This window comes from Dermacentor andersoni, chromosome 4 (assembly GCF_023375885.2).
Source record: "Dermacentor andersoni chromosome 4, qqDerAnde1_hic_scaffold, whole genome shotgun sequence".
Taxonomy (NCBI): Eukaryota; Metazoa; Arthropoda; class Arachnida; order Ixodida; family Ixodidae; genus Dermacentor; species Dermacentor andersoni.
Window position 1 is genome coordinate 114,592,245 of NC_092817.1, and position 19,252 is coordinate 114,611,496.

Below are 19,252 nucleotides of genomic sequence, written 5' to 3' on the forward strand. Positions count from 1 at the left end.
GCACGGACATGGGCGACTCAACCAGCTTGCTCTCAGCACTGCTGAATCAATTTAAACTGTAGGGATGCCTTCGCAAATGAGTGATTATTGTTCGCGTCATTACTGTCCACTGTTTCTATTTTCAGACCGGCATGTACACCACGATGTGGCATGTGAGGCTTCTCGTCAGGAAGGCTAATGCGTGCTCGGAACGCTCATGCCAACAACGGAAGCCAGCACGCTGCCCTGTGGAGTGTGATATTGCAACGCTTCTGAATGCGAACCGTTTTGAGATCGCCCCCGTGCACTACGGCCCGAAAACACGTCGGCTGTAAAAAACACTCGCCTGCCCAGTGTGTGTATCCGCAGTTCCATCCTACGCACCAGGAACTCGTGCTGGTTGACCAGGGTGACATGGGGAAGCATGGCCGGCAGTCTGTCCAGGATCGCCCGCTGTGGATCCGCCTTCTTCTTGGGAGGGAACTGGGGCCAAGCGCTCCAGTCGTGAACTTGGTCCTGGTGATCACTAGGAAAGTCCGCCGGACGGACGAGGTTCGGCTGAATCCAGATCTGTGGCTCGCTCCTAACGAAGACGGCTGGGGCTCGAGAGGTGGACGGCACGCTTTCGATGTCGTTCGACTGGGACGCTCCGGCCGGTGGCTCGCTCCTAACGAAGACGGCTGGGGCTCCAGAGGTGGACGGCACGCTTTCGATGTCCTTCGAATGGGACGCTCCGGCCGGAGGCTTGCTCTTAACGAAGACGGCTGCGGCACCGGATGTGGACGGCACGCTTTCGATGTCCTTCGACTGGGACGCTCCGGCCGGTGGCTTGGTCCTAACGAAGGCGGCTGCGGCGCCGGAAGCGGACGGCACGCTTTCGATGTCCTTCGACTGGGACGCTCCGGCCGGTGGCTCGCTCGTAAGGAAGAAGGCTAGGGCTCCAGAGATGGACGACACGCTTTCGATGTCCTTCCTAACAAAGACGGCTGCGGCTCCGGAAGCGGACGGCACGCTTTCGATGTCCTTCGACTGGGTAGCTCCGGCCGGTGGCTTGCTCCTAACGAAGGCGGCTGCGGCGCCGGAAGCGGACGGCACGCTTTCGATGTCCTTCGACTGGGACGCTCCGGCCGGTGGCTCGCTCGTAAGGAAGAAGGCTAGGGCTCCAGAGATGGACGACACGCTTTCGATGTCCTTCCTAACAAAGACGGCTGCGGCGCCGGAAGCGGACGGCACGCTTTCGATGTCTTTCGACTGGGAGGCGCCGGTCGGTGCGACGTCGCTGTCGCTGCTGGAAGAGCTGCTGCTACTGCTGCTGCAGCTGTCGTCGCTGCCGCTACTGCTGCTATCGTCGTTGATGCTGGTGCTCGTCGACAGCTGGGAACGGTCTCCAATACGCATCACGTAGCCGTAGAGGCTAGGGTCGAGTCCAGCGGCAGCGGAGGTAGAAGCACGGCCCGACGACGCCATCCTCGAAGCACAAGCGGAGTCGGTGGAGTGTATCGCAGGGAGCGCGACTTCAGTGGATCCGTGACGGTCGAGTAGCTGCTGTTCGCTGTGCAGCGACTTGCTTTATGGCGTGCTCGAGATGTGTGCTACTGCAGAAGGCCGGCGCGTATCTTTTTTGACTATGATGACGACCTTGAATGTATTTAGCACATGCCCACTCACGGCGTTTGATTTGGATTGGTGCATAGCTCAACCCAATAGGTGTGGTCAGCCACGCTTTGTTGCCTCTGCAAAATTTGCAGCGTCTTCGTTCCACGAATTTCTCCTATCCCACGAACCACAGGAGGGCGCAAAACTCGTGTCAGTTTTCCTTTGTTCTGATATACTGGACGAGCAAGTACCTCCTCCACCCCCTTCTCAGTTTCGAGAAGGTATGACCGGCGCGAAAGGACACTTCAAGAGGGACGGGCTGCTGTTTTCTATACTGAGCCGTGGGCATTCAGAGGGTGTCTATACCCGGAAATAGCATGGAAGACAACAAAGGAGACGCGAGAAACACGTCTGACCTTTACACACCCTGTTCAATGTGCAAAATACCATCTCGAGCTCCCCGGGCGAGATGGTATACCACATTCGCGTTTGACGGCTGTAATTCCCCGTGAACTTCCGCAAAATGAGCGCCTAACTTTTTGCGAATGTGGAAGCCAAGTGGCAAGCTAGATAGACTGGAAGAGAGGCAGGAGAGGGGAGCCAAATATGGGTAGATCCGGCGCAGTCGTGGAACGAGTGAATAAACGAGGCCTCGCCACCCTTCGCTTGCTTCTCCCATACTATAGAGCGGGGAGGGGGGGGGGGGATGAATAAAATAAATCGTACAGAAAATAATAAAATAAACAAAAAAAGGCCTGAACAATAAAAGTGTACCCCCAGTCGGGGATAACAAGACGAGGTCACAAGAACGAGTCTTCCGTACTGGTGCTAGCCGCCCGCATCTTAAACATCTTCATCGTTGTGTTTAGTTCAACAAAAACTGTTTTTACCAAAAGGACCATGAGAAAGTGGTTACTTCATCCACTTTCATAGAGATGCTGCCTAGAGCATTTCACTGCGGTGTTAAAAAAGCAAAATCCGGATCCCCCCACCGGTGGGAATCGATTTAGGCGAAGTTTTCTGTGCTGTTTGATTTGATTGACGATAATTAGCGGTGATGTTGACGGCGCATGTTCAATTTCTTCTACCTTTAGCTAAAAAAAAGTGGTGAGTTCATGTTGAGCGTTACCTTACGTCCACCACTAGTGATTGTTTGCGTATCACACAGAAAACACAGAGGGAGGGGTTTGCTTCAAGGTTGTTGTGCGCCATGCTTTATAACATCAGAGAGGGTTGAGCATATTCATTGCGCCACATTGCACATCGCATCGTGGCATAAATATTAAGTTCTAATTGATATATGGGCCTGTACGTGCAAAAACTACAATCGGTGTTGGAGGACGCCGCAGTGACGGAGTTCCGATTGCTTTTGACACCTTAGTGTTTTTAAACGTGTTCCTAAACCTAAGTGCACGAGCGTTCTTTTTTTCATTTATTTTGCACACGTCGAAAGGCGACATTCACGGTGGGGCCCGCGACCTCAACCAATGCCATAAAGCTGAATGAATTCTCTGGTTTTACGAGCCAAAAGCACGATTATGAGGCACGCTTTACTGGGGGACGCCGTATTAATTTTGACTACCTGCAGGGGATCGTTGACGTGGCCCCCATTTGACATGTGCATTTTTGCATTTCGCCCCCATCGAAATGCGGCCGCCGCGGTCCGAAAAGCTACCGAGGCTGGCACATAAATTTTTATTTGAAGCGTTACCGCTTTCGTAGTTTAGCCTAGACCCTACGGTGCGCTTTTTACTGCCGCTATGCTTCTTCACATCCTACCTATGTTGTCCGCCCCACATATTTGCCTGGTGCTTATTTTTCACAAAATGCGGTATTGTACCCTACCGTACTTTGAACTGAAATTTATCTAGTTTGCCCACAACCGATGTCGAGTAGTAGCGTTCCCTTTCCTTATCACGTCACCTTTTGCCGTTCACCTCTCCAGCCCTATCGTATGGAAACAAACAAGCGAAGAGCGGGCAAGGCTTCGATTCACTCGTTTAGCGACAGTGTCGTTTCTAACCATTCTCCGTCCTCCTCTCCAACATTCTATCTCGCGTCGCTCTCGACTTTCACGATAGCAGAAAGGTAAGCGCTGCCATTGATTTCAATGCTTTTGCGGGGGCATCGCGGATAATTGTTGTCAAGCGACTATTGTGGCGACGCTGAGGGCACATCTGCACATTCGACGAAGTGCAAAGGCACAAAAGAATCCCTCGCGTCGCCTTCCCTCTCTGCCGAGCTCCTGTCATGTATACACACGCGCTGAACCCCCCCCCCCCCCACCTCCCCCCCATGCCCTGACGCGGTGTGCGAGACAGAAGCAGCAGCAGTAGAGGGAAAGTAGAAGGAAGGGGCAGAGAAAGCTTGTCTTTAAAGAAATACTGGCGACGCATCCATCATTTGGAGATGTGTGGCGATGTTAATGCGATTAGCAACCTAGGTTAAGATGGGCGTGTGATTCGTGATATTGTCGGTTATATGCCACGGCGATTATCACGAAGAGCTGTACATAACTAATGGCAGGTACCCAGAGATCCGAGTTGGCGTGTAGGGAAAACTTGAAACTTGAAAAATAATTTCGTCCCTGTGCGTGGTTCTCGGGTAAAAGGAAGTCATTGACTTCGAAGGGTCATCGTGCTTTGCTCGATATCAGAGGTCCTTACTAACACTGACATACTATCGTTGCCGCTAAGTCAAATAATAACCGATTATTTTGATATTGTTTCCTCAATATCTCTACGCATGCTTAGAGTTCGCTGGCCATGCGTCGTTTTCTTTTCGTTCTTTTTTGATTGACATGATACAAGGAGATGTTAGCGCACAAATGCAGCGTCGTCTACTGCTTGTGCCTTGGATATGATACACAAAGCATACAGTAGCAACACACAGCATATAACAATATACAACATAGTTACAACAATGTTGCATTGTCACATGCAAGTCAAAATGACAAGGCGAGGTTACAAAGACGCACTTAAAGCAATAATGCGAACAGCGGTGTAACACAACAAATAAACACTCAACCAACGAATCTAACTGCGATAGTATCAAATGTACACCTTGACAATAAAAATAAATAGTTCTCTCAAAACATTTCTTCCGTGCCTTAATAACGGCCAATTATGCCGCTGTCTTCGAGAAATGTGTTTAATGTTATTAATGTACACATCTGCATAGCTCATCTTGGTCATGGTCGTAATATAGTTTCTTCAAATTGAGAGGGCCATGCAGTGAAGCCTATGATGACGATTTAAATCAGCGTCTTGGTATGTCGTGGTGCGGCCATTCTAGAAGAACGTGATACGTGTCTTCAACAAAGCCACAATCACACAGGAATTTCAGATCGGATAATTCTGTGTAAAGAGTGTTTTGTGTAGGCGGTACACAGCACTAATCCCTTTAATAAGGCTTCCTTTCGGACAACAGTGAATTCTCACTGCGAGCTTGACAGAAAATTCCCTAATAAACTTCATAAATATGCACGGCACGTTGTGCGATATAGGAATTGTAACCGGTGAATTTGCAAGGCATATCCACTTGAAATGAATCTCCAGGAGGACACCAGTTTCGATATATAATTTCCCTAAGTGTGGGATAAAATACATGCGCGTTCGAGTTACTCTATTGTTCAACGCGTAAAAGTGCGTTTCGTTAAAAAGTCGGACAACAGTGAATTCTCACTGCAAGCTTTATGGCGCAAATCTCAAAACTGGTGTCATTACGGAAATTTATTCCAAATGGATACGCCTTGCTACAATCCGTAAATTGCAATTATGTGCCGTTAAGTTATTAATTAAGACGCTAACTTGTGAATTTTTTAATTAGCTGAATATCTGTTTCGCTTTCAGCAGCGACTATGTCCGCCTCTCTGAATAATCCGGCTAAGGCACTACAATAATGTCAACTGCGACAGGCGAAAAAAAAAATTCCAGAAAACCCAAATATGACCATACCGTACGTTTGGTATGTGCTAGTTGTTGAGTAGCTTTAATGAGTGTGTCTTGTTTTCTATTTATACCATCTAATGCCAACAATACTTTTGGGAGCGTAAGCAACAGTAATGTCCAATTCGCAAAACTCATTTCTCGGAAGGATATAGAGATAATTTTGTATTTCTTTATGGATACGAATTTGGTCCCTCGTCGTTATGCTTAAGCCAATGGGTGATATTTCATGCTCGGTAGCCGGATAAAGAGGAGAGACATTTTCCTGAAGTTCTCCGGACTGGAAACGGTGATTCGCGAGCCTCGCTAATAAAAAGGCAGCTAGAAGTCGGGCGAGGAACTCCTATATGCGAAGACCTCTCGCTCAAAGTCTTTGGAGCCGCGGGCTCTTCCCAAGTTCGGGAAAGTCCGCGCTTTCATCATGGTTACTTCGAATGGAGACAGAAGAAATTTGATCCAGCGCGACTGTTGAGTGTGCAAGTGATGAGTGAGAATCATTTGTACTACATCGCGGCATCGACTCTGTCAACAATTGAACTCCTTCGTTTTTTGTTTCTTGAAGTGACATATGCCGGTAATGTGCAGGGATTCCTTTTACGATATTCTGTGACTTTCTTCTCATATTCACCGCCGAAGACCGGCCGGTCGTGGTGATAATGCAGGCGGATCGAAATAAGCAATGTAATTGGAATAGAATCATTGCTATAATTGGAATTATCATATATATGGAACAGAATCAAATTGCTAAAAGGAAATGCGATAACGGCAGAGATGTGGCGACTTAGCGCACGCACTGTCGAGATATCCAGAACGCTCCCTGTCCTCGTGTCGGTGTACGATATCTTTTTTGTCTGACAATGGATGACGAGCACATGCCCGACCCCAACGTGTGAAAGTGATCCGTCGCCGGCCGTCTGCGGCGGATGCTGACCACTGTTAGGGCTGGCGTCAAGCACCTCGTGCAGAAAGGAATTTCACCCGACCTTCACCCACCATACCTCGTGAAAATGAAGCGTGTCTTCCTAATTCGCCATGACCATCTCGAGCGTCTGCCGGTCTGCGGCGCAAGCTCCGCAGTGTTTACAGGCCTCTTTTGTGTGTTTGTGCGTGTGTGTGCGTGTGTGCGTGTGTGCGCGTGTGCGCGTGTGTGTGTGTGTGTGTGGGTGTGCGTGCGTGTGTGCGCATGCGCGCGTGCGTGCGTGCGTGCGACGTTAGCGGGACCCTTTATTCGAACGGTCAAACTCTACAGGAGAACTTCCACGAACCAGCAACGCGCAAAAGAGAAGGACCAGCGTCTACAATTCCAGGATGCTCGGTATAAACCGAGGCGGGTATAACCGGAGGCGGGCCCCTCTTTCCGCCAATCAGACTCTGTTCCGGTCACGTGACGTCGACGGAAGCAAGATCCATTCCGCGATTGTAGATAGCCTATTTAAGGGGCTCTGAAATCTAACTTTTAAATCCCTTCATTCTCTTCTCATCATCTTTCATCAACCTTTGAATAAACCATGCAAGTTTCGCACTAGAAATCGTCTCGTCCTCGTTGGTCGCCATGGTCTACCGCACGGGCCGTATGTTGAGAACGATCTGCGATCCAGACAGAGAGTGCTGACTACTAATCGCTCTCTGCGCTTGATTTCCGCAGATGCGCGCTAATGGGAACGTGCGGGTCCACGTCTTGAAAGTGATTTGCGAAAGGCGCAGGTTGCGGATTGTGCCGAGAGCTTCGCGAGCGCTGTGTTCTCGCCGCCTTGTTGACGTTGAAGCGACAGGCGGCTTGAAGATGCAATCGCTCGCTGCTGTGAGCTCTATCTTGAAAGCGGTCGTCAATTGATGCAAGGGAGGGACATTTTTCTCCTTGGGCAAGCATAGAAATGCTTAGGCATTTAGAACATAATGGTACTTCTGCGCAGTTACTACTTCAATTGAATCAGATTAGGTTCGACGGTGACAGCGAATTCGCAGCCTTACCGACAGCTTCTTCGTGTTACAGGAAGCCAGTCTCGTAGGCCGTGCATTTGTGCGCTGCAATGGGCAACAGCTCTATAAGCAAGAAATAAATCATAGTGGCCATGTTTTAACGTCACTATCACTGGCGGCTGTCATCGGGGTGTCGCAGCTCGAGAATCGAACGTCTGTGCACATGAAATTTTGCCGATTTTGTGTATGCTCGTGTAGAACAAGAAAGAAAGTAGTATGCACTAACCGTTTCGTATGTACTGAGCGACTACGGCTTAAGCGGTCAGCCAATACATGGGGTTCAATGGGTCTGGGTGGGAGAATCTTCGAGACTACGTCTAAACCTCAATTACGTATTAAGCAGGTACATACCGTATTTACTCGTATAATGATCACACTTTTTTTGTCGAAAAAATCAACGCAAATTCAGGGGTGCGATCATTACGCGGGTTAAATGTCCCGCGAAAAGAACAAAATTTTTTTCATGCCGCCTTTGCTGCGGGAAGACAGCAGGTAAACAAACAGGCGGCTGCCGCTGTAACAGTGTGGGACACCAAAACAAGAATGGCAGCCGGCGGGGCAAGCCGAACGCACCCAACGAGGTTTTTTTTTCATCTCGTGAGTACATTAGCTGCATTGAAACAGTTTCTTCCGTATCAGTAGTGAATAATATCGTTAATATCGGCAAGTTTGCGGCAATAACGTAGCCATGTCCACCTTGAGGGGACAGAAACGGAGATGGGCGCGCTTATAGCTGCCAGTGACATAGAAACACATGGCGGGCATGCTTCGGAAACTGTGGGATTTGTCTGCACTACTATCCTAATAAGGCACATTTCCGCTAAGGGTGGGCGAATATATTAGCTGCGTTACAACTATCGGTGTATGGATAAGGTACACTTCTAACGTATCAGTGTAAACGTGGCTACAATCGTTGCCGCTCGTGATTTGTTGCGCGCCCAGTAGTGCAGCTAGATGAGAAGAATCCAAAGGCACTTTTTTGTTGTTGTTGCTGTTGTTGACCACAACCTTTATAAAGCTTACAAATAATAAAGCCAAGGCAAGTTTGGTTGTAGCTTCTTTTTTTCTTCATGAAACTGCGGAAAGTGACGAAAGGAATTAAATGGGGCATCTGCTTAAGAATGTTTAGTGCGTACAGACTGCTTGGTAGGTCTTGAAGAGTCATTCGCGTAGCACTTGACAGCATTCTACACATGGTAAGCGCAATGATCATTAGCTAGACGTGGCACACGACATACCACTGCGGCATGTTCGGGGTTCGATCACTACACGGGAAAGAAAAAATATCGAATTTTGACGACAAAACTCAGTGGTGCGATAATTACGCAAGTGCGATCATTATGAGGTTTGACTGTATACAGTACGGTGTACTGTTGTTATTAGGAACTCCTAATTACTCCACCAGCACTGAGTACAGCTCAGTTCTAGCAGGGTGTCTACTACCCGGGAAAACCGGAATTCTCAACGATTTCGAATAGTCTGGAAATGCTCGGGTAAAACTCAGGGAATTAGTGCTTCTATCAGGGAAAATGAGCAGTAATGTTGTTGAAAGGGAACGAAAGCCGTGGTAATGCTGGCTCGAGTAACAGAGAGGAATCGTAACGAATCCCCTTTGACGCCGTGTAATCCGCTGGAGTCTTTTCTGACGCCTAATAATTCTGGCGGCTTCGCGGTGCCACCACGTCCCCCTTAGATTCAATGTAGAAGAACGTCAGAAATTTCGGATGCGAGAACCCTTCGCCGTCCTAGATTTCAGAATTTTTGCCCTGACCGCCGGTCCGAAACACCATTCATCAAAGCCACCACCATCGCCGCCATTTTGATTACATGAAATTGATTCCATACATTCTGCCCATCCTAGCATAGTGCTGGATATAGAAGTGATAGGTAGGGTAAAGTGCAGTTATCATAGGTTAGTGAGGGCTAGAATTTTCAGTTTCAACATAAAAAGAGTAAAATTGGTTAAGAAAAAACAGGTTAACTTAGAGGCAGTAGGCGTAAGGTAATAGCAGACAAATTTAGGCTCGTACTTGCAAGCAAATATGCAGCCTTAGAACTGAGAGGTGATGATGTTGGCATAGAGGTAATGAATGAAATCGTAACGAGGCTGGCTTCAGAGGCAGCAATTGAAGTGGGAGGCAAGGCACCGAGGCAACCAGTAGCCAAGCTCATCCAAGTAAGAAAGGACATCATAAAGAAACAAGAAAGAAATAAAGCGTCCAACTCAAGAGATAAGATAGAATTCGCGAAACTGTCAAAACTGATCAACAAAGTGAAAATAAGTGATACACGAAATTATAACGTGAGAAAGAGTGAACAAGCCTTAAAAAATGGACGCAGGCTGAAATCAGTGAGAAGAAAACTTGGCATAGGACAAACCAAGATGTATGCTTTAAAAGATAAGCAGGCTTATATCAGCAATCTCGGAGAGCCCGATGTGCGACTCCTGTGGGTGCGTGGAGACCATCGAGCACCTATTGTGTACCTGCCCTCGCTACGATGTCCAACGCCTCTCTCTGCGGGCAACTTTACGCAGACTAGACTGGAGACCGTTCACCGAGTCAAAGATACTCGGACCGTGGCCACACCCGTCACTGGCTTGAAAAGTGATTCGTGCAATAGTGCGGTACTTGAAGTGCACGGGCTTAAGAGACCGCTTATAGTGTCATTGTGTACGGTGTCCCTCCCACACGTACTTAGTGCATACTCTCTCCCTTTCTTCCTCTTTCTATTCCCCTTTCCCCCACCCCCAGTGTAGGGTAGCAAACCGGATGCTGTTCTGGTTGACCTCCCTGCCTTTCCTACCCTTGCTTTCTCTCTCTCTCTCTCTCTCTCTCTCTCTCTCTCTCTCGGAGACATAGTAAAAGCAGCGGAAGTATTCTATAATGACATATACAATACCCAGAGGAGTCAGGAGTGCTCTATTCGAAACAATTATGAACAGTATACAGAAACTCTTCCTATAACTAGAGATGAGGTCAGAAGGGCCTTACAAGGCACGAAACTGGAAAAAGTGACAGGAGAGGATGGAATAACAGTCTATTTAATCAAAGATGGAGGAGACATAATGCTAGGAAAACTGGCTGCCCTCAATACGAAGTGTCTATCGACTGCAAGGGTCCCAGTAAACGGGAAGAATGCAACCATTATACTAATCCACAAAAAGGGAGACGTTAACGAAGTGAAAAATTATAGGCCCATTAGCTTACTCACGGTATTATATAAAATATTTACGAAAATAACCTCCAATAGAATACGGGCGAAACGGGACATTAGTCAACCAAGGGAACAGGCTGGCTTCAGGAAAGGATACTCTACAATGGATCACATCCATGTCATTAATCAGGTTATCGAGAAATTCGCAGAGTACAATAAGCCTCTCTATATGGCTTTCATAGATCACGAAAAAGCATTTCATTCAGTAGAGATACCAGCAGTCATAGAGGCATTGCGTAATCGAGGAGTACATAGCACAAATATTCCACAGCCACCTTAATTCTACACAAGAAAATTAGGAAGATACCTATAAAGAAACGGGTCAGACAAGGAGACACAATCTCGCCAATGCTATTCACCGCGTGCTTGGATGAAGTATTCAAGCTATTACGCTGAGAAGGTTTAGGAGTAAGGATCGGTGGTGAATACCTTAGCAACCTTCTGTTTGCCGATGACATTGTTCTATTCGGCAACACTGCGGATGAGTTACAACAAATGGTTGAGAACCTTAAGAGGGAGAGTGTAAGAGTAGACCTGAAGATTAATATGCAGAAGACAAAGATAATGATAAGTAACCAGGCAAGGGAACAATACTTTAAGATCGCAAGTCAGCGTCTAGAATCTGTGAAGAAGTATGTTTACCTACGTCAACTAATCACAGGGAACCCTGACCGTGAGAAGGAAATTCACAAAATAATAAAGATGGGTTGAATCGCATACGGCAGACATCGTGAGCTCCTGACTGGGAGCTTACCGTTATCATTGAAAAGGAAGGTATACAATCAGTGCATTTTACTGGTACTGACAGATGGGGCAGAGACTTGGAGACTGACAAAGAAGCTTGAGAACAAGTTAAGGACGGCACAAAGAGCGATGGAACGAAGAATGCTCGGCATAACGTTAAGAGACAGAAAGAGAGCGGCTGGGATCAGAGATCAAACGGGTATAGATAGACAGTTTTAGTTTAGCGTGTATTGACAAGCTAAAGCTTTTTACTATTCGTCAAAATGAATATTTCGCACTCAGCGCATAGTTATTGTGTTCTGCAAAGCCCCAATGTTAGCCGCTATCATCATTATCACATTACCGTACGCATCGAGCGGCCCACGCAGCGAAAACGTCTTCGGTCATCGCGGTAAGTTAGTACGGAACGGTTATACCGTACCGTATACCGCACTTACCGTACCGTAATACGGCACTGCTAAATCTATAGCGTACACTAAGCAGCGCACGCTTTCCACAATTTTAGCTGGCCGGCGATATCTCCGAATCTGAGAGGCCATATGCCGTCGTTGCAGCTATTTCGCGCTTGTAGCGATAGGTGGCGCTGACATCTCTAATGTTTCTTTCGTTAGGCTTCGACTCGTTCGAAACGAGAAGCGATCTCGAAAACACCACGAGGTTATCCATAATACTCTGTCGTCGAAGCGGCCCGAGTTTTTTGACACAGTCATTTGCTACGAACGAAGTGCATTTTACAAAAGCAACGCCAAATTCAATTTGAAGTGGGCAGCCGGGACCGCCGCCATGTTTCCCGCAAACTCCGAAAACCACGCAAAAACGCTAACTCGTTTGCGTTGCATACGCGCGTTCAGCGCATGCGCAGTAACGACCCGCTATTTTTTAGCGTACGCAATGGTATAGCGTGCGCTATACTAAAACTAGAGTTTTAGAATAGGGGCCCCAATAATTTGGGGCCCCAAAGAGCTTTGCGGGTGTTAGCGTTGGGGCACGAAGGAGTGAAGAGTTTTAGAATAGGGTTTTACGTTCGCAGATAGCGTCTTGCGCTGACAGCGCCAATACGGCGTCAAATAAAAGCTATTAGAAATAATTAAATAAGATATACCATTTTATGATAGAAATAGTAATATTGACTTGCGTGTATTCGCGTTTAATTACAATTTGGACGTTATTCTGTAAGCAGGAAACAATTGCGCTTAGTTTCGAGCAAACCAACTTTACGTGCCTTCACCAGCCAAGCTTAGCCGTGTTAGACCTACGAGCCATAAAATCCACAAGCGAATTCGAAATCAGCGGCGTCTAATGACTCAATATTCATAACAACACGCTAGTTGATAGAATGCGGTAACCGCAGTCACTTCTCTTAGCTTGCGAACTTCACGCGTTACCACGAATCGAACCTAGTTTAGTGCTATAGGTTAGAGCCGTCGCTTCGATGGGTGCCGCCATGTTTGCTGACGCAAAGTTTTTGGGGCCGCTATTTGGGCTTCCGCTAAATCGGTGAAATAGCGTTCCCAACGCAAAACCCAAACGGTGTTTGCGTCTCGCGCATGCGCAGTGGCTTCGACGCTATTCCATTGGGGCCGCAAAACGTTTTGGGCCCCTATTATAAAACTCTCTACTGTCTGATGACATTCTAATAGACCTTGGGCGAAAAAAAAATGGCACTGGGCAGGTCATGTAATGCGAAGACTAGATAAGCATTGGACCATTAGGGTGACAGAATGGGTACCAAGAGAAGGGAAGCACACTGGAGGACGGCAGAAGACTAGGTGGTGCGACAAAATTGGGAAATTTGCGGATGCTACTTGGAATCGGTTGGCGCACGACAGGGGTAATTGGAGATTGCAGGGAGAGGCCTTCGTCCTGCAGTAGACATAAATAGCATGATGATGATGATGAAATGATGCCGCCTCAAACCGGCGCTCTCGCAGGTGGATCTGCTGGCAGCCATGGCCACAACCATGGCAAAGCTGGGCCTAGCTGCTTCGACGTTCGCTGTTAGGCTTCTTGCCGTTCTGTGCCATGTTTTTCATTGAAAGAATTCCCCATTGTTAGCGACGGCACCCACTCCACATAAGAACTTCCAGCATATAACCGAAATTTGATATTGGGCCTGGTGAAGAGCCCTTTAAGGGCAGTAGAAAACATGCATTTGTTTTTTTCTAACTGCCTCATTTTTCTGATGTTGTCGCGGCCACTAGGGAGTCCAAAGAATCGGACGTTGACTGTACAACTGACCAAGAGGAAGCTTCAAATGGTCCACGGGACAAACATGCAGTGGAAGGAGGATGAGAACAGAAACGCCCTGCGCATTGAGGAATGAGCGGGAAAGGAAGTGTGCCGCAGCGTCTTTGAAAGAGCTTGAGCTCAAAAAACAACGAAACACCTGCATCCCGGCGTTAGCCGAGATGCAGGTGTCCCTCATTCAAACCAAAATAAACTCTTTAAAGCTGTCAAACACAACACTCAGATGTTTTGCTTGGACATACCAGTGAGCTTGCTATGAGTTTATAGAAATTGCTCATATTTGAAAATAGTTTATTCTGTATGCATCTCCTTTTTATTCGCATTTGAGGATGTACGACCCAATTTGCAATGGTGTTTACCATTTTTAAAAGCTACTTTATGCGCTGGGCATTTTACTAACTCCACCCTTCCGTTTTCTTATTGAATAAAATAAACATTAGTCCTTACTATTGAAAGTAAGGACTAAAGTTTTTTTACATGCTTACTAGAGAGTGGCAGCATCGGGCGAGATGGTGTCAAGCCGTCTTGACATGAAACGAAGTTCTGTGTCACTCAGGGAATTTTGCAAGGGCACTCAGGGAAAGTGTGGAAAACTCAGCTAATTTGGAAATGTCAACTTGGTAGACACCCTGGTTCTAGTATACAAAGGTCCCGAATTTTTTTTTAGCGGTAGGATTCCTGTTGAATAGAATCAAAGGCTTCTTTTCCTCAGAAACGAATAACTTTTTGACATTCTGTCATAATGAACACAAACGAGCTTCTCAGGTAATGGTGGACCTGTGTTTTGTAGCAATTTTATTTATTGCACTGAAAGCTTTGTTTTCCAGTATTTCTCCAGAATAGGGAAGGGTAGTCCCAACTTTACGTCAGATTGGTTATCATCAGGAGAATCTAGGTCAATGATCAAACAGCCACGCATCACGTGAATCGCCCCGCGCATAGCCCACGCAGCCAGCGCTGAGGGTAAAGAATATGCGTCGTCCACACTCTTTCATTGGTCAGAGGCAAGATCAAGGCGAACCCGATACCGAAGCACATGAGCCATGAACTCCATGAAGGACGACGCAAGGCTCGCGTCGACAGACAGCGCCGACAATTCAAGGGTGACCCGTACGTAACGTACGTGGACGTGGCGGCGTACCCTGTAGGGGGCCTCTTCGCGGTAGCCGCCGTGAACGGGAGAGACAACTCCTTGACTCTCGCGGCCTCCGTAAGGGCAGAGACCCCAGCTGCGGCTGAAACCATAGCTGCGGCGCTGGTAATAAAGCAAGAAGACAGGGTAGGCAGGGAAGCCCATGTCGTTACCGACTCGCAACAGGCCTGCCGTAACTTTACCAACGGCCGAACACCGCTGCTGGCGGCTCATATTCTAGGCCCGAGGCTGCAAGAATACCATCAAATCACGTGGACGCCGGGCCACGCGGGTCTGGAGGGGAACGAGAGGGCGAACGCCCTAGCTCGAGCGCTAATCAACCGAGCGGGGCAAGACGAATCGTCTCATCAATCCCCACCATTTACCTTCATGCCCCTGCCGTCCAATTACTGCGACCGACTCGAGATCCAGCGACTCAACCGCAGGATTTATCCTCCGCCTCACAGAAAGCTCAGCACTGAAGATGCCGTAGCTCTCCGACTTATTCAGACAAACACATTTCCTAACCTACACAAATACAGTAAAATGTTCCCACATACATATCGCGGCATCTGCCCCTGGTGCGGCGACATACGCCCTACACTCTTCCACATCTCGTGGGGGTGCGGGGGCAAACCTCAACACTTAAAGACGCCTAGCACGTCATTTGAGCGGTGGGAGGTACAGCTGACCGGCGATACCCTGGCGGGACAAGAAGCTCTCGTCCAGCAAGTACGTCGAGCAGCCATGACCAGTGGAGTCCTGGAATGAGGACACCACCCACTCGACCTCATAGCAACCACCTCGATGGTTCAAATAAATGTTTTTTCTCTCTCTCTCTCTCTCATTGGCAGGTTTAGGGTTATTGGACACCTGCCAAAGGTTTTGAATCTGGAGGGTCACTGGTTGCTCCCCCTGTCTTCTGTTCATAAATGCATGCAACCGGCTCTTGACGCTCGTTCTTGCAGCGTAAATCCAAAGCTAGTCTTGTGACGAGTTGCTCAAGGCTACGAAAAGAGACTGTGCGTCACAAACGGCATCAGAAACGAGAGGCCGCAGTAAGGTGCGTCGCAAACAAAGTGGTGTCCGTGAACAGCTTTGTTGCCATACCATGCACTCGCGTTTCTTTGCGAGGCAGGTTGTCGGCAGGGTTGCCAGACTGTTCCAACCACAGGCCGCCAAATTGGCCTCCGCAGTAGCCCAAATGTAGCCAAAAGCGAAACTTTTGGGTAGCCCAAAAGTAGCCAAAAAGCTTTGCCTTTTTGTGAAGTCAATTCTACAGCATACTGAATTAGTTTCGGCAATAATACCTACATACTACTTTTTCCACCCATGACCACTCATGATTTCACCGCGCATCGTCACGGAGGCCATGCGGCACAGACAAGAGATGCTGCACAAACGCAAGAAGTGCAGAAACGCAGGCACGCAGGCAAATTCACGATAAGGCAAATGCAGTCTTCATTGCAAATGCACTGTTTTATTTTTTCCAGAGCACCAAAATATCACGAAAAGAACAACACACATAGCACCGCGCAATAAACGCGCTAAGCAATGGCATGCATTCAGGTTTTCAGTATTATTACTTACAGCTCATGATAATTTCGCTTAATACCACACAATGCACTAAATTAAGAACTACAAAAGATTGCAAGACAAAGTCTAACACAATAGATGGCGGTTGGCACAAAATATAGTACGATATATATACATAAAGAGGTATGCTGATGGCACGTGGTAGTGACGTATACAGAACACAGTAGCAATACTGGCTACACAAAGACAACAAACAGGCTACACTTAAAGAACAGCGACAGCGGCGAACACAGTCGGCGATCGTCAAAATCTCATCGGCGGGTCAAGCGCGTCGGCTTTTATACATATCAGTCGCCGAATGTTCCAGACTAATAGCTGGGACTCACGTGTCTTGCACAAAATTCTATACTATAGACGTCGCGCGTACATGCAATCAGATTACACAAGGTTCGGTGACAGACAGCAGATGGAACCATCGATAACATTCCAGAAACTTCCCGATACATGCAGGCGCGTCCTGCGCTGTGCAATAAGAGTTGTTAGGCGGTGAAACGTGCTCGGCCGATAAAAATAAACGAGTACCCCTGTCAATACGATTAAGCATCGCGACCTTATTGCGAAGTGGAACAGCTTGGTTTGTACAAAATGTCAGAGCTGAAACGGGACAAAAATTCTTGGCCCGGTTTAAAATCCTAGCAGCAGCCTCCGTTCCTGGCCAGGCCAAACTTCACGTGGACGAGCGCTGCCCATGCTTCGTTCGACAATATATTTCGAAGGTCGGTTTTAATGAGCCAGACCTGGCTGAACACTCGTTCGACGGCGGCATTTGGTACGGGTAGTAGTGATAGCAAAGACAGGAGGAGGGTTTGGAGTTGTGTAGGGAACGCATGGCTGTGGTGGCTGTGGGGCAACGGAAGAGGATATGTTCTACGTTGGCGGTGGAGCAGGGGCAATTTGGGCAGGAAGAGCCCGAGCGAATTGCCACGTAGGCGCCACGCGGCAAGCATAAAATTAGGCAAATTTTCGTTAGGTTCAGCTCGGTGTTCGCCCTCCGTTCTGGCGTCGGCGTCACCCGCGGCGCACCGTCCACGGGAGCTAGAAGCATCTCATGCTTAAAACGTAGGACGCCGAAAGCTCACATGTGGAGACAGCAACAGTTTATGTTCGCTGGCGCGCGCGCGGGTAGCGTTAGATCGCGGATGGAGACGTGATTCCTGAGGCCAGCTTTCTTAATTAAAGTTATCAAAAGGCCGCCATCCTTGACCTTTTGACAGGCATATGTGTTCTTTAACATAGAACATGCAAATTTTGATTTTGTAGTAGACGCGCTCAATTTCTTTAACCTGCTGTCGTCTGCATATTGATTTCAGCGTGCTTTTCATTTGTGCTTAACTATTTTTACTTTTTTTTTTACACAGGAAATAAATGTAGCCAAAAATAGCCACATAGCCAAAACGAAAATGCCGACGCCAACTCGCACAAAAATAGCCCAATTTGTCTCTTAATAGCCCAATCTGGTAACAGTGTTTGTCGGCTTTCTGAATCTCGAGCAGCTGCTGCAAATAGATCTGTGTCGATTCAACACCGAACAGTAACTTTAGCCGCCGATGCCCGATGAAGCAGCGCCGAGTAGGCCTAATAGTCTAGGCAGTGTGGCCGTGACAAAAATTCCCTGTGGGCCGCTTTGGCAACAGGCTGCAAACCGTTGCAGAATGAGTGCCGCTAATATGTTAGTTCAGTTGGGACGGATGAGCCGAGTTTGCGTGTGCAGGTTAGATTGACCACCTTTGAAGTTGTGTAACATGTGTCCTGAACCTAACGTGACCGGCATTCCTATCATCATCTAAGTGGTCCGAGTTACGGATGCTTTCAGAATTTACGAAATATGCACTTCTTTTCTTGCTGTTGCCTTTACCAGCATCTCGTTATCTTTGCGATTGGTCATGTAGACCGTTAGCACAAGAGAATTAATATAATTCTGTTTATTTGATTTTTCAGTTCGTTTGATCGCGACCGAAGGTTCCAGCCAGCATCTCTGCATGTCTATTGGCCTAGACTCGTTATTTTGATCCTAAAATTGGCCTTCGCTGAATAATTCCAACTTGAGTGGTCAACATGCTCGTGCGTGATCTCGATGGTGGCGCCAATAGCAATACACTTTAGCAGCAGCTTAGGAAGCGATGAATGCCTTGAACATGCATCATCCTCCAGAAATCCCTATTGTCAGCCTTCCCTAGTAGGATTTTAAAGCAAAAACGATGGAGCGCATTAAATGGTTACGGAGTTTACTCAATTCGCATTCTTTTTTTTTTCTTGGAAAATTGGTCTGAAAATTGCCTGCACGTGGTGGAATCGGATACAATACAAAACCACACGCGATGGCAGCGGCTATCATTCTCACGTGTGATGACTTTGGTGAGGTGGCACTTTGATTGCAAAAGCTCATTCTAAAGGTGTTTGTTATTGTTGCGAAGTAATTTTGGAAGTGTGGAATATCAAACGTAATGGATTGTATGAAAGACTTGTTGTGGTTTGTATCGATTAATATTGAGTAACAGTTAATGATGGACGTTAAGTGCAAATTTCTATTCTCTGAAAGTAGAGTTTGCAGATTTCGTCTTTTCATATTGCCAAAACAGGAGGCATGCTACGCTTTTCTCGCTAAAAAAAATTCGGTGCACATTAGATTTCTACTTTGGACACGGAAAGGGGGTGCAAGTTACTTTGTCCAATTACTAATGAATAAATCAACAGTTCTTGGGCTTTAGTTTTTTCTGCATCCTGTTAAATTGAGCTTGCTGCATAACTTCATTTGTTCAGTTCCGTAAAGGTCGAAGAACAAGGAGTTATCTGTGTGTGTGGAAATGTTGCACAA